The 13,723-nt window shown below is 36.7% G+C and overlaps 1 long non-coding RNA gene across 1 annotated transcript; it reads left to right on the top strand.

Moving 5' to 3' along the window:
- Nucleotides 1-9,843: 9,843 nt before the first annotated feature.
- Nucleotides 9,844-11,197, top strand: LOC117114245. Its single transcript, XR_004446322.1, has 3 exons — nt 9,844-10,058; nt 10,441-10,547; nt 10,778-11,197. It is a non-coding gene; the product is annotated as an uncharacterized LOC117114245 (long non-coding RNA).
- The last annotated feature ends 2,526 nt before the right edge of the window (nt 11,198-13,723 follow it).

Here is a 13,723-nt window from a genome sequence, read left to right as displayed (position 1 = left end):
TTTAACGTATTTTATTTATGGTTCGGTAACTAGCATGCCATCATATTTTTAAATCTCTTCATCCTCTTAATTATCATCATCCACACCATCATCATAATCATTACCATTATCGATTGATAATTTGAATAGGCCTATAATAATAATTAAATCGATCGACTAATAATAAAATAGACAAATCATTATAATTTCAAATTCAAAGTTTATTGATAATAACTTGTTAACTAACAATAACATGTAGAAAAATATATATAAAAATGGTGTGCTAATTTTAAATATAAGATTAATTAATTTATATTTATTAAGTTATAATATACCGTACATTGCAACTATTATCTTTACAATGATAATGATACAATACAACATAGGTTATACAAATGAGTGGAAAACATTTTAAAAGTTTTATTACAATGCTCCGACTTTTACAATTTTTTAAATAGTTATTTACACTTTTTCTTTCACAATTGCATTACTCAATGTCCCTTCTTCGAAGTGGAGCACAATCTCGGTGGCTAAATTTTTTCTGTCTATTTTTGATTTACCACTTGGTTGCCTGAAAGAGTAATAATAATGATGATAGTAACAATAACAGTGATAATAATAATAATAATAATAATAATAATAATAATAATAATAATAAACACAATACAAAAAATACAATGTCGATAAAACAAAAAATAATACTACTAAATAATAATAATAATCTAAATTTAATACTTAATAGGTATGAAACATAATAAAATACAAGATTGTACTTACTCTTCCAAAAGACTTCTAAAAAAGTTCTTGCGCTGTAACTTGCATCATTTCGGCAAAAGTATCTCATTAATCACAGAATTATAAATAAACGCCGTAAAATATAAAGCAGATAATGCACTTTCTCAGAGTATTCTTCGAAATAAAACAGTTACTAACTAGGCATTATTTGCTAAGGATTCCAAGCTAATTAGTTAGATATTCGTTATACTAGCATCTGATTGGTTACTTACTATCTGTCTTGCGTGAAGTCAAGCGTTCAATGCATGTATGTAAGGCTTCGCGCACATAATGCCTTTTCTCAGAGTATTTATAGTGAAATTTGCAGATAATGCCCAATTTTAAAATAAAATTTCATATTTCCAGACATATTTTTTGAAATTTGATAAAATAGGGTGATAGATTAGACATTCAGGAGTCACATAAGCTAAAAATCTCAATTTTGAAAAAAATGTACTTAATGCCTTTTCTCAGAGCAGGGCAGTATATACCACCCATGTGCAGTTGCAATGGGTACCATATTTGTCTCACATGGGGCTTTGGTGGAGAATACGAGGGGCCCCATATGGGCAGACCCATATTACATCCATATGGGCCAGAAAATAATGGGACCCATATACCACCCATGTGCAATTGCATATGGGCGTACGTTGTTAGTAGAGCTGTCTCTTATACACATCTAGATGTGTATAAGAGAGCCCCATATGGGTTCTCTGAAAGATGTGGGCCCCACATGGGGCTTGGGTGCAGAATCTGGAGGTTTCCTCAAGGATAGCCCATATGTTACCCATATGGGTCGGGAAAATATAGGTCCCATATGGGAAAACTATATACCACCCATGTAAAAATGCATGTGGTTTCCATATGGGCCCCAAATGGGTTATATCTGGGCTATGGGCTAAATCAGATGGGCCCCACATGGATCTTGGGTGCAGAATCCGGAGGTTTCCTCAAGGATAGCACATATGGTACCCATATGGGTCAGAAAATATAGGTCCCATATGGGAAACTTATATGCCACCCACATACAATTTAATGTGGGTTCCATGTGGGCCCCAAATGGGTTATATCTGGGCTATGTGGGCTAAATCATATGGGTCCCACATGGAACTTGGGGCTGTGCCTCCACTGTTTTTTACTTCGGACTTGTTCTTTCTGATCAATATAGGTAAACGGCAATGAAGGATCACGTCGACCCATCAATAACGGTGCACCTATTGGGCGTCACAGGATTAGTATCAGCAACATCCGAGGATGCGTAATCCAATGGTTTAGAGTTCATCAGCCCTTCGACCTCAACGATGACGGTTTGAAGCACTACTTCCGTAATCACACGATCTTTAATGCAACATCTGATTGCATTCTTTACCGATTTGATTTCGCGCTTCCATATCCCACCGAAGTGTGGTGCATTAGGCGGATTGAAATCGAATTTCACTTGTTGTTGGGCTAGCTTCTCTCGTAATTCTGGGCTCATGGCCTTGAAGCTCTTTGACAGTTCTCGTTCGGCTCCCTTAAAGTTCCGCAGTCAGAGTATATTTCTTTCGGAAAACCCTTCCTCGCCACTAATCTCCTGAAGGTCATTATAAATGCATATTATACATTCATGTTTCCAATCACTTCTAAATACACCGCTCGTGTTGTCATGCATTTGAAAACAATACCCATCTCTTTTCTTGAGAACGCCTAACTTTAACAAGCATTGGGCCCAACAGTCCATTCCTTTTAGATAGAATGGAGCTTATTCTTAGCCTTGCATCCGGCAGTGCAACCATTTTTGGAACTACCGTACTCTTTCTCCATCTTTAACATTCGGCACAATGGTTTAAAATGGACTTGATTAGGCTTCTTCCCCTTAGGATCCAATAGTTTCTTCTCAAATAAGCGAATACTTGATTTGACCCTGCACTGTGTTTAAAAACGTTGGCATACTCTCTTCTGATAAGCAATTTCGTGATATGGTGCTTACGATTCAACACTATCGGGTTAGCGTCAATTTCAACATCTTTTAGATTTCTAAGTCGTCCTCTGGAAACATCCATTGTTCGACTTGTCTTGTTTTGAATTTCAAGAACACGAGCACCTACGAATTGTTTATAACAACTTGGTGATTTCTTCAGCCATCCTAGAACAATCATACTGTCGGTAAAGTATAGTGTCTGGAAAGGATAATGAAAATTCTTTAGCTAGTGTGGTACCGATCCTAGCGGCCATACAGCTGACTGTATATGTCTCGTTGTCGTGAGCTTCTTGAAAGGAGGGGGGGGGGGGGGGGGGGGGGGGACCGGGGGGGGGGGGTGGTGGGAGCGACTCGCGACTTTCCAGTAACAAATCTTGTGTCGAATGTTCCATCTTTCAGTTCCCATTGCAGGTAAGCGCAAACACCAAACGCTTTCTCGGATGCGTCACAAAAGATAGTTAGTCGTACGTTGTTAGTAGAGTTAGAGGGGGTTAAACACGCACCTGGGCACCTTAATTGCATTCGTCTGTCGAATTTCCTCCAGTAATTGCTTCCACTCCTGCTGACCTCTCTCTGGAAGATTTTCATCCCAACTGATGCCCGACTCCCATATTTCTTGGATCTTAATCTTTAATTTCACTATTACTGGCGCCAGAAATCCTATCGGGTCAAATAGTTGCGCTATCACACCAAGTGCTTATCTCTTTGTCGTCGTTCCATTTAGAATTGCATCATCTAACTTCACATTAATTCCAAGGGTGTCATTTTTAAAATCCCAGTTGACTCTTAGTACCTTCTGATCTTTCTGTTTTCAATTCAATTTCTCTTTATTTCAGACAATGTCCATAGCAAAACAAATACAAAGCAAATGAGATTACAATAGAGGAGAATATGTATGTATACACTGAGGCATTTGTCTCAGGCTTACATAAACTAGCAGATGCCACAAAACAGAAATAAAATAGGTCTGCCTATTTTACAGGTTTCAATTAACAGTAGACTTTATCAGACTGTTGTTCCGATAAATTAAGTCGGCACATAAATCCATGTACTGATTTTCTAATATACTCATAAAATGATAGGAAACCAAGAGACAGACATTTCTTTGGCACTACACGACCTTGATTTTCCTAGGAGTATCCTTAGTGCGTTGTTAAAGCAAACTCTTCAGGAATCTATGCTTTTGTGTTTGTAGCTGGACCATAGATTGACACAGTAAATATTGGTACAGTAGCTCCTAAATAAAATGCATTTAACTTGATCTGTGCACTTATAGAATCGTCTTCTGAGAGTATTTGCGCGTATACATAGAGACCTATATTGTCGTGATATATCAAAATCATCATTCAGATCAGTTGTAAGTAAGTGGCCTAAATATGTAAACGACTTAACATAATTTAAACGTTTGCCACATAGGGTAGTGACGGGATCACCCTGGAGTTTTCGTGCATTTTGACAGAAACACATACACATCGACTTTTTACAGTTAAATACAATATCATGAGTAGAAGCATGAGCTTCGCACACATTAAGTAGCCTTTGAAGCCCACATAAAGATGGGGATAGTAATACGATATCATCAGCATAGCTAAGGTGATTAAAAACCACATCTGCATGTTGACATCCAACACCACAATTATTAAGCTTTTCGTTTAGAGAATCATTATATACATTGTATAGAAGTGGTGATGTTACGCCTCCCTGTCGGACCCCATTAGAAACAGAGAATTCAAATGAGTACTTGTTACCCCACCGCACAACAAATTGTTGCGTTATATACCAACTGATAAGAATTCGAGTTACAGCATAGTTAGTACCCCGAGCAATCAACTTATGAAACAAGATCCAATAGTCCACCCGATGGAATACCTTACTTGAATCTAAAAAACAAACAAAAACAGGGCTATCGTTCCTATTGTAAAAGTCTGTGACTTGTTTCAGTACAAACACACATGTTTCAGTAGAATGACCGCTCTTATAAGCAAACTGATGGTCACTACTACGAAGAGTGTCGCCCGCAAGGTCAATTAAAAGAAATTCAAAGACTTTTGATGCGACGCACGCAAGAGCAATTGGTCTATAGTTATCTTTACTAGTGACATCACCTGACTTGGACTTAACTATAGGCACTAATATCACTTTGTCATATCGAGAGCCATGTGACGATGAGACAGCATTGAGCTAAAGCAAATACTTAGCAACGTACTATTACCTGCATATCGCAGATGTTCACCAGACAGACCGTCAAAAGCCTGTTGCTTCCATATCCTCTTTTCGGTGTATTATAAACTCAGTAGGCAGTAATTAAAACACAATAAACGGTGATTGAACTCCGGACTTTTATTTCTCTCCTGGTTCTCGTGGTCATGGTGTAGTTACATCCCATACACATAGAAGGCGGTACACACAAAATGAGGTGACACACCAACAAAGCCTGCCGGTTTTTTTTTCATAGGTAATTTCATTACAAAATCATTAACAGTTTGAGCTGTCACAATAGGACGATCAGCTGATCGACCCCCAACGTCAACAAAGGCTTGAACACTTTCCCTATCGTTAGTAGTGTCAATACAATTAAACAACTGTTGATAATGAAGTGCCCATGTAATTACAAATGTCTTGATTCCCGTTAACACGATCAACTGTATTATAAATTGTTATTATTAACTGATGATTTTTTAACATTTTTCCAAAATTCACTGTAATTATTTCCTCCTAATGATTTAGCAATAGCATCGGCCTTTAGTGATTCTTCATTTCTTTTACACCACTTGAGAGCCTGTTTAAACCTGCATCTAGAAATTTTCATTTCATTGTAAAGATGCCAAAACCTAGGTTTTCCATTCAAACGCCACGTGTGAAAAGCCTCTCTAGCAATAGGATGAAGATCGTCAACATGATCATTCCAGTCAGGTATGTTAAACGAGGCAGATCTTTGGTTGGATCTAGAGCTAAAACAAATATCAGATGCCTTAGAAAGACTACTAATAATGTTACTATATAAGTTATCAATTTCATTTAAATGGTCTTCACTTTTACAACAAGTATCAGAACATACGAAAGCTTCACTGTTAAACTTTACTGTGTTTAATAAACACTCTGATAATTCACTATACAAAATTTAGGTTAGCATCAGATATTTTGTCCCAACGTACAGATGAATGTTTTATATTACAGTTTTGGAAATCTCACTACATATTATTTCGTATGAGAACAGAATGGGGAAATGGTCAGACCCAATCATATCATACACAACAGAAACATCATTTATATTATCGTGAGCACCATGTGTGGCAAGGACATGATCCAGCCGTACGGTAAGAATGGCCCCGGAAAAAATGGCCCCGGAAAAAAATGGCCCTGGAAAAAATGGCCCCGGTAAAAATGGCCCCATATGACAGGTCGGTAAAAATGGCCCCAATAATCAAATTATGAATTAAAACTGATTTTCTTGAGTCATTATATGCATTTTTTTTTTATCTTAACTAATTTAGTTTTTAAAAGGAATCACCCCAATAATCAAATTCTGTATTAAAACTGATTTTCTTGAGTCAATATATGCATTTTTTATCTTAAATAATTTAGTTTTTAAAAGGAATCTAACATCAAACAAATTGCCATTTACATTTTACTTTTTGCAAGAATTAATATTCAATGATAAAATATTCAAAGATAAATAAAAAGCCATGAATTACACTTTATATTTTTTATTTTCATTTAAATGTTAAAAAATAGCAACAACATAATCAATAAATCAACATAAATCATGCATTTATTAATACTAAAATAATTTACTTGTGGCCGATTTCACGGAAGCGGAATCACAATTTTCCAGAAATTCAATCTGTGTATTGGTAAACCCCACAAACAGTGGGTTAGTATGAACATCAAATTATTATTTTATTTTTTTTTAAAGAAAAAGAGAGTTCTACAATCATAATTATATAGTTTAGATGGGGTTTACAGTGTGTTTAGAGGTTTGTGGTGCATTTGCAAGTATTTTTTCATAAAAAATCTAAATTTTAACCAAAAAATAGTTATGAATATTTAATTTTCTTATTGATATACCAAGTCAGTCAATCACAATTGAATTGTTTAATTTTCTACAGTGTGTTTTGGGAGGTTTGTGGGATTTAGCAATACCACATCATCCTACCATAATCACCCTACCCTCACAATCACACGCCATTTTAATTTTTAGCATAATTGCCATATGTAACTATACATAATTCTAAGCTAGTGGTAGGCGCTTGGATTTAGTTAGTGGTGAGTAAAAACCAAGTATGCAACTAAATTAGTTGCTTAAATAAATGTACTCCTAATTATTCGGTTTATTAAAAGCAATACTTCTTTGAATAAACTCTAAGCAGACAATTTATCGCTAAGTTTGCGAGAAAGTAAGCCTCTCCCTTTTCCCATACATGTACTTGTGATTCAAACACATAATTGATCCACATCCTTTAACTACTGTTTATTTGCATTGTTTATAACATGTAAAGTTAATTCATTGATATTTAACAAAAGTGAAGTTTGTGGTTATCTATGAGTTGCATATTTTGGTAGTTGAAATACTGTATACTGTATGTCATTCCTCTACTTTGTTAGTGAAATAACGTTTTTAAAACTTTTATTTCTACTATAAAAAAATGTTATTCAATGGCCATTGTTTTTCGATTATCATTAACATTATTTGCATTTGCTGTAATTGTTTAAAAAAAACAAATGCTTTTAAAGACATTAAAAAAAAATCACATATTGGTCTCAGTTCAAAGGAAAAATTTTCACCTATAAACCTCTTAATTTCACAAAAGAGTGGGTTCTTTTCCAATCAAATACATCCTGCCTAATATTGTGTGTTTAGATTAGATCTTTTGCTTTAACTTTGGAAACTGAGATCATTTTAGATACTATTTCTGTATAAACTAAAATTTTTTTCTTCATATTACTGTAAACTTAATGGGTTTTGATAAACTTACTCTGCACTACGGAATTTCCAATAAAAAAAAAGAAAATTAATTAAAAAGACCATGGATTAAAAATAAGTAAGGCGTAACATATTTTTAATCTATGTTAAAGCATAACTATTTTTTCATAATGAAATTTAGTAAATCAAATTATTATTTGTGGCTTTTATTTATTAAATCAATTAAGAACATAATCTCAAAACAAAATTTAATGACAAGAAAGATCGACGTTTCGGGTCCATCATGGAACCATTCTCAAGATCAAGTAAATTGAAAAAACTAAAAACAAAAATACCAAGCAGTGACAGGAAGTAAGTAATTAATTTACATATCAATAGAGCCTACTGTGTGAAGCCACAGTGGAGCTAAGCAATAATTAGCCCTTCTTAGCAGATTAACTAGATAAACAGTTTGGCTTTGACTGAATCAGTTTGTTTGTTAAGTGTAGGTTTTTATGTTGATTTATTAATTAAATTTTTGCTACAGGGTATTTTACAGCATTTATTTATTTATTATTAATTTTTTTTTCTTGAATTTTATAATTGAGGGCCCATTTTTTATTTCTTGATTCAATTCTTGCTTATACAGTATTTAAATATTTGAAGATTAAAAAAAAATATATCATTTCTATTACCAAATTTTTCATTGGGGCCATTTTTACTTACCTGTCATATGGGGCCATTTTTACCGGGCCATTTTTTCCGGGGCTATTTTTTCCAGGGCCATTTTTTCTGGGGCCATTTTTTCCGGGGCCATTCTTACCTACATTTGATCCAGCCAGCTATTCGTTCCATGTGCTTCACTTAAATAAGTAAACGTATTAGAGTGAATACCTAAGAATTCAAGATCACTAATATGGATATCATATTCATTACAGAAACTGATCAATTCTCTGCCAAATTGTTTCTTTACGTCAGCATTAAAATCACCCTCGACCCTTCAAACTCTTCAATGATGAACTGTATTTTTCCTAAATACTCCATATTTTCCTCCAAGTTATTATCACAATCACAAGGCATATACACACAAAGTAGGAGGGTTCTGTATTTACCTTTCCCTAGTTCGATTCCAATTATTCAGGCATCATCAAAATTAATGGGCTTACATATATCAACAAACATTTTCTTATACATGATGGATACTCCACCAAAAGGACGCCCTAACAACAAGGATGATGAGTCTATCGTAGATACACTAAAGGCATCAAAATCGTCATGAAGATATTTAATCATAGATAGCTCTTCCTCTAACAGCCAGTGCTCTTGTAAACATATAAAATCACAAGTGCAACATAGATCATATATTTCTTTTACACGAAATTTATAATTTTTGCTGTTATATGAAACGCATCTTATTTTTCCTTTATCGTTTACATTGGTATCCATATTAAAGTGTACAAGATAAATCATCGCCAATCATCATCACAATCATCCTGATTATCATCATCACCATCATCACGATCACCATCGCCATTTACATCTTCATCATCACCATCATCAAAGTTATAATGAAAGACTTCGCAACTGATCTATCATGCTGACTAACATTTCTACGAGGTTCATAGAACTATCTGATTACACAGCCCTCAGGCCATAAACTAGCATCGTATACCTGATTCCTTTGGGACACGTTACAAGTTATGACAAACGCCGCGGAGGTCGCACTCTCCCGCTTTGTCTCCAACTTGTCAACTTTTACATCACTCATTTTGACATTCGTTCTAATATTATAATTAATTACATTTCCTGTTTTGCCCACCCAAATACATCTTGTACGGAGGCGCGGGTCTCACTTTCAGCCCTGAATTCCCTGTGCATTTTGCCTTACCCCTCGTGACCTTTGACTTTCTTTCCTGTCTTCTGAATGTTTGGGGCACTGTGCTCTTCCTCTGTATCTGCTTGCTGGTGTCATAGTCGCTACCAATATTTTTTTAAGCCATAGCTGCGTATGTAGGCCGAGCTAACTTACTATTTTTCAGTCCGATCTAAGACAATCAGGTAAATACATGTCCTACAAAAAGGCATCTGAGGAGTAAAGATATTCATTCCTGAGGAAACTCTTGCAGAATTTTCAGATTAGATCAGAAATAACTGGAGCAAATTTTAAAAACGTTAACCAACCGTAAGCACGCCCTCTAATATTAACACCCATTCCTTGTTTTGAAATCCACCAGCATTCAACACTGTGTCCAAATCCTTGGTTAATGCCTTTGCTTCTTCAACCGTTGACACTGAAGTGCAGACGTCATCCATATAGGTATCGTTGAGCAAGACCTGTGCTGCATTAGGGGATTTCTCTTCTCCTTCCTTTGCTGTCAGCTTTAACGCAGTTTGTGCCATTGCGGCAGCCGGTTTATCACCAAGCGTCAAAACTTGCATTATGTAGGTGTCTGGTCTTTTGTTAATATTCAAGTCACGCCATAGGTATCTGTGGGCATGTTGGTCAATTTCCGGTATTAGAACCCTATGATACATTTTAGATATGTTACCGCAGATAGTGACTTCTTTCTCTCGGAATCTCAGTATACACTCCATTCAGGTCGTTTAATAGGTCAGGGCCTTTCATCCAGTAGGCCTAGTCATTGATTACATTACATTTATTAGCTGAGTTGAATACGATTCTTACCGGAGTACTCTTATTTTCTGTTCGGACGAAAGCATGATGTGGAAGATAGTGTACCGGTCCCTGATATCCTTGCAATTCTTCCTCACTTAACTTCTGGGCAAACCCCTTCTCGACCATCTCTCTCATTTGTATTTTAAGGCAGATCCATGCTCGTTGTTTTTGATCAACCTCTTCTCTAATCCACTCAGCATCTTCTTGGCTTGCCATCTATTTTCGGGAAGAATGGCCGGATTTTTTACCCACGGGTAAGTTACGAGCCACTGGTTGCCAACTTTGGAACTGGAATCTTCAAATTGTTGCTGTTGCTGTTGTTGTTGTTGTTGTTGTTGTTGTTGTTGTTGTTGTTGTTTATTATTATTTATTATTGTTATTGTTATTATTGTTATTATTATTATTGTTGTTATTATTATTATTGTTGTTATTATTATTATTATTGTATTAACTATATCATTTATACTGCGCCTTTTCTTTGTAGACAAAGTGCGTCTTTTCCCCTGGTCATTGAATCTCATGTTTTAAGTGTTGGTAAACATCGCAGGAGTAGGCAACCCTACCAGTTCCTTGCTCAAGGACACAAGCGACATTTAGTACCAGTACAGCGAGGGACTGAAACCCAGACTTCGAGGTTGAGAAACCATACCGTTCCCGCTGCACCAAACCGCTTCTCTCAACATACAAAATTATTGTTGTTTTAATTACATTGTACTGATTTCATATTATAAATAAATTGTATTTGCATTTGCACGAGAGCAAAGTGGGCGTGGTCGAGTGTCGCTTAAAATATTTAGAAAGTGCTCGAAAATTTTGCCAATTTGAGGGTTTCAAAATGCTTAATTAATCTATTTTGGAGTCTCTAATAAATGTAGAAACTAGGCAGTGGCGGCTCTAGGATATCTTTTCTGGGGGGACTAAGTTGTCCGACAGGGGGACTTGAGCTCGTAGGCTCGAGCTGGGAGGAGGGGTTGAGAGGGGGTTCCCCCTCCCAAATGAGATTTAGTAATTAAAGAATATATCAATTATAGATGGTCGAAAATGGCACTCTCAGACTGTGACAGACATGTGTTGGCTTGATGTGGGCCTATTTTTATATGTTTTATAGTCTGCGCCGCCACTGAAAATAGGCCTAACTTTTTTTTTTTTCTCCCCAACGGATTGTGGTTTTTCTCCCCGACCGTGGCCTACGGGAGCCCATGATGATACAGTACCGTACCAAAAGGCTTAAAATGAAAATGTCTTTAAAAATCAGGACAAATATGAATTCTAGTGACCCTCCAAAACCTTCATCACGTAAAGTAACGCATTTTCGCCCCTGGTAGGTGTGGTCAGGGTGGAGGAGTAAAACTCCTCTATGGTGTTATGAAACATACATTATTGGCTATTGACATACTGTACTTTTAGGAAATAATTTATTTAATTAAGCGGGCGCAGATCTGTTGGGGGAGGGGGGGAAATTCGTGAGTCGATACCTCAGGGGCGCACTATAGATGGGCTGAGGTGCAAAATTTGAGGACATAGACCTCTAGATGGCCGGAAATGACACTGTCTTGATGTCCTAGTAAAATTCTAATTCAAAACGTAGCGCCAACACTTTTCTCATGATCTTTTATATAAAAATTTTCGGCAACCATCTAATTAATATATGGGATGGCCTACCATAGAAAATGTAACTTAAAGCATTGTCTTTGATGTCTTTACTCCAAAGCCGTGTCCACACACCCACCTCAGCTCACCTGGTTGGGGCTGAGGGCGAAAATTTTCAGGAAATACCTCCGCAGGTGCGGCGCTAGCGGGTGGGGTGGGGGGTAAAAAGGGAATTTCCAGCAAGGTCATCGGGGAAAATGAAATGACCGCCGAAAGTACAATTTAGATATGCCTGACCAGCTGTCAAATTTTAGGAATTAAAAAGTGTTAAACGTGCGAGCAGTGCAACCATGTGCGAGGTGTTGTATATGGGCCTACTATCGCGATCGTATGTGTTGCGGCGGTTAGCACCTGATCTTCCCCGACCGACGTGGCATCTTACCTTGCATGGTTTTCTATACACCTTAAATAAAGAATATGTACCATAATCAACACAATTTTTCTTTAAGTCACATTACCATTATAGTCAAAATGAAACGCCAACAAATTTCTCATGATCTTTTATCAGGGATCTACTTAATATCCAGGACAACTTAGGCCTAATTATAGCTTACTAAGCTTTAACTATATATACTATAGTATGATCAACAAATCACAACTTTTTTTTCGCATTTAGAACAATTTTCTTTACTTTTTATTGCTATTAATATTATTATCAATTATTACTATCGTCATCATCATCATTGTTATTATTATTATTATTACTATTAGTAGTAGTATTATTAAACAAGCATTTAAAGAAACTTGCAAAAGGATAAAAACGAAATTGAACCACAGTATCGCATTTCTATCTTAAAAGACCTGGCCTGAGATTTATGGATTTAAGATTTTTTTTAAATCACGCTTAGGCCTATGTGTTCTATTATGCCTATGTATAACTTGTACTGATGCATATTTACATGTTTAGAAGTATTAATTTTGAGTGATCCCAGGAAAGAATTTGTATGGGCTCAAGAATAAGCTTTAAAATTTTAACACTGTGTACAAAGGTGGGGAGCCGCTCCCCCCCCTGGATATGTCCCTGGGGTGGGGGGTTGTGGCCCTTGTCGGGGAGCTGGACCCTTCGTCTGGGAATTCCTGTCGCCGCCCCTGACTTCTACTGTAGATGGCCGGAGTGAAAGCTTGTCTACCGCACTATCAAATTTCATCAAAAAAAGCGTCACATAAAATTTGATCAAACATACAGTTGGGCACATCACATTTTTTTTTGTCACATAAAATTTGATAGTGTAGACAAAGCTTAACACTCTTATAGGCCTAGATAACGAAATTCATCATAGGCCCATCACATCACCATTTAGGCCTATGCCAAAATGAAGCTTCACAAATTTCTCTCAATAAATTGTTAAAAGTGAGGGACCCAACCTCCTTAAAAATATGTGGGGGTACGTGTCTCCCTGTCCCCCCCCCATTCCCCACTTCCACAATGATTTGCGCCCATGTACATTGTAGGCACGAGGCACGTATCGTGACTTAATTTGTGGGAGGTTCGTTTTTCAGTGGAAAAGATCTCCGATACTCTGGAGAACATTGTGAATATATCTACGATCGAATATCATTTTTTCGTTTTTAAATGCCGACCTTCGCCAGTTTTTGGGCGGTTCGTCGTAGTCCCCCTTAACCTTCTCCCCTCCCCACCCCCACCCACGCTACGGGCCTGATGCAATTAAGCAATAAAGTACACAGTATAGGCTTACAGGGTGCATTCAAACCTTATCCGGTGGCGCGGCTGGACGTAAAGAAAGGTACGACGTAAACAAACTGAGAAACCCGTCACTAC

Source organism: Anneissia japonica, unplaced genomic scaffold (genome assembly GCF_011630105.1).
Source record: "Anneissia japonica isolate Jap-2015-1 unplaced genomic scaffold, ASM1163010v1 scaffold1525_len913038_cov183, whole genome shotgun sequence".
NCBI lineage: Eukaryota > Metazoa > Echinodermata > Crinoidea > Comatulida > Comatulidae > Anneissia > Anneissia japonica.
The sequence above is the reverse complement of the archived record's forward strand: the minus strand, read 5'-3'. Positions and strand labels throughout refer to the sequence as shown.